Source organism: Adiantum capillus-veneris, chromosome 7, assembly GCF_014529385.1.
Source record: "Adiantum capillus-veneris isolate H3 chromosome 7, ASM1452938v2, whole genome shotgun sequence".
Lineage (NCBI taxonomy): Eukaryota > Viridiplantae > Streptophyta > Polypodiopsida > Polypodiales > Pteridaceae > Adiantum > Adiantum capillus-veneris.
The window spans coordinates 103,565,213-103,568,450 of NC_140937.1; the positions used below are offsets into that span (position 1 = coordinate 103,565,213).

Below are 3,238 nucleotides of genomic sequence, written 5' to 3' on the forward strand. Positions count from 1 at the left end.
AACCCGTGACCTCGGGGGTCCGCGTTGAGGGTCAAACAGGCTAACCACCTCACCTGCGCGCTCATTGTGTATCCCAAACCATTTTGACACTATAATATTATTGAGTTTGGGGTGCATTGGCCACATTGTCCAGGTTTAGCACCTGTCCAAGTTTAGCGCCTGTCCAGGTTTAGTTTTTGAGCAGACATCCACGACTGCGAGCTGTTTGATCTTCGTGCGTGAACTTCCTCGTCGTCAATCCCATTACGTGGGCCCGGATTAAATATAGGTGTTACTTTGTCCTGAGGTTCATGCACCGCCAAGGACCAAACTCACTAGCACTACCCCATAGCTTTGATATTCATAAAAAGAAAATGCCTTGAATATTAAAAAAAGTGGGGTTGCCCCTCCCCACCTGCAAATTTTTTTTTTATTTTCACCATAAAGGGCGAGAGAATTATATTAAGAAGAGACAAGATGCTACAACCGATACAAAATACAAAGCCCTATGGGCTTGAAGTGCCCCTCCCCGTTGCATTTGCTTTTCCTAGAATTCACAAGCACTTAAAGAGAGAATCTGGGGTAAAGGGGCCAATTTTAAGACCGTTAAGGTGACACTGGGCGCTTTTTCTATAAGCAGCATCAAACTATGAGGGCAAGGGGCTCGAATGGTTTGTCTTTAGCTTGTGTATCTGTCACCAAAGCCACCATGCAGATGGTACTTTGTGTGGCGCCCTCAAGCTCTCACAATGGAACGTAGAGTAGAGTCAACAAAAGGGACTGGATTGTACTTAATCGCACATAGGGTGTTTTTTGGGACGAGCACGGTGTTTGAGAAAAATCATTTTTCCAAACATACAAAATTCCTTTCCTTGATTTTGTCAAGAGGAAATTTCAAAAAATTAGGTTGTTATTTTGGGTTTTTACACTATTTTTGTCTATTTTGGGGCGAAATTTCTCCTTTCCCTTTGCCCTCAACCGACATTTTTGAAATTGAAAACGGCACGATATTAAGATGAGACATAATTTTTCCCCAACATTGGACGAGAAAGATAGCAGGGCTTGAACTCATGTGCGGCCAATGAGAAAAGTTCACATCAAAGAAAACTCATTTGTCTTTAAATGGGTCAGGCACATAAATGTTAATCGGATAGCCACAACTTGAAAGAGGAGGCCATCCCATTAATAATTGGCCCCTTTACCCTACCTAGATTCTCTACCAAGATACATGTCCAAAATGTGAGCATCCTATGTTCACATTTTTTTTGGACAATTCAGACCAAGCAAAAACCTTTTAAAACATATGAATTGTAAAAGCGACGGGTGATATCGTAGGAGATAAAAGCTTCGTGGCATTGACAAGTCAAAGGGATTTTTACTCTATTATACGAGTACGATCGATCGCCATCGGCGGCCTCTTTTTCTCTCTCTTTCTTTTGCTCCCCCTTTGAGCTCTCTCTCTCTTTTTCGCTCCCCCACTTTTGGTTTATAGCCTTCATCTTGCAGAAAGTGACACGTGTAAAGAGTCATGTCCTCCGTCATATTATGTTAGTAAATAAAGAGAGGGTGTCTCGCATGGCCTGCATTCAAACCTTGTTGAGTTAATTCCCTATAATCTTAATTCTTCAACCTACTAAAAAATAGTTTTAGGAAGATTCTTAAAGAATCTTGACCAGCTGCAACCTATCACCTGGCTCCACTTCCCCTTTTGCTTCTATTAAATCAAGAGGATCTCGTCAGATTCTAGTTAATGAAAAAATTGTTCCCACTGATAAGTGGCTATTGTCCTACGGATTCATGTCCATTTAGAATAGCCCAGGACTATCTAATCTCCGTACACATTTGTGAGTATGGCTTTTAAAAAAAAAAAAAAAAACCTAGGACATGTTTATGATTTTTCACCCTCCAAAGTTGGAAATGCTTTCTCTTTTGATATGTGATTTTGAAATTTAGCTTTTTCTAGTGGTTGTTTTTAAACTCGAGTTCTTCAAATGAAATAGGAGATTGATATGGCCTAAAATTTGATCCTTTGATCCTTTGTTGATATTTGACTTACTAACTAGCATTGGCTTGTACTCGTTTAGTGATGAATGCTAATTTGTAATTTTTTCTCCTTTTGTTTTTATCTTGTTTTGTTTTTCCTAAGGATGTGTTTACTGGAGCCTCCGACACATCGGCTAAAATAGTGGAATGGGCTTTGGCTGAACTCATAAACCATCCAAAGGTAATGAAAAAACTCCATGATGAGTTGGACAACGTGGTTGGAAAGGGAAGACTTGTTGAAGAGAGTGACATTCCAAATCTAACCTATCTTGAATATGTGATCAAAGAGAGTATGCGTCTGCATCCGGTTATACCACTTCTCGTTCCACGAGAGGCTAAGCAACAATGTATAATTGGAGGTTTCAAAATTAGTCCTGGTACTTGCATATATGTCAATACATGGGCCATAGGTAGGGATTCGTCTGTATGGGAAGAACCTCTTGAGTTTCTCTCCGAGAGGTTTGCAAAGAAGAATATTGATTTTGGGGGCCAACATTTTGATTTCTTACTGTTTGGAATGGGATGTAGAAGATGCCCTGGGTGGACTTTGGGAATCTCCACTGTTTGTCTCGTGCTTGCAACATTGGTTCAATCTTTCACATGGCATAGTCCCAGTGGGACAAGTGAAGGAATCCTTGATATGTCCGAGAAGTTTGGATTATTTGTTGGCATGGAAAAACACCTCCAAGCTGTTGCCACACCTAGATTGCCTCTACATCTTTATTGAATAACTAGGCAGATGCTATAAGATAATTGCTAAGGTACTCTTTAGTAGGAATTCCCATTCATGTAAAAATGCTTGTAAACTTTCGGTTATGAGATAAGTTTTATGCTAAAAACCTTAGGTTTACTGGTGAGTTTTTTGTTGTTATGATCTTAATACATGAATATAAATATATTGATTTGGACTTGGAGTAATCTTTGGACTTTGTTTTGTCTTTTGTTGATGACTATTATTTAACTAGAATATATTGCTAGTAAGGCACCCCCCACATGGGAATGGTCAGTGAAGGACCATTCCCTACACCTTCATGTCCCTGCATTCCAATTGTACATGGGTATAATGCTTGTGATGCACCATAAGTCAAACTCTAAGGTATGGCTTTGTAGGAAGGTTACACGTCATGGTTTGCTCTCAAGTTTTCTAGTAAAGTGCTAACAAAATTTCCTGCCATCTATATATGTATCAATTTTCTTGGTTGAGCTAGTAATCATG

At 39.6% G+C, this 3,238-nt stretch overlaps 1 pseudogene; it reads left to right on the plus strand.

Moving 5' to 3' along the window:
* Positions 1-2,182: 2,182 nt before the first annotated feature.
* Positions 2,183-2,749, plus strand: LOC147454354 (cytochrome P450 CYP736A12 pseudogene; annotated as a pseudogene).
* The last annotated feature ends 489 nt before the right edge of the window (positions 2,750-3,238 follow it).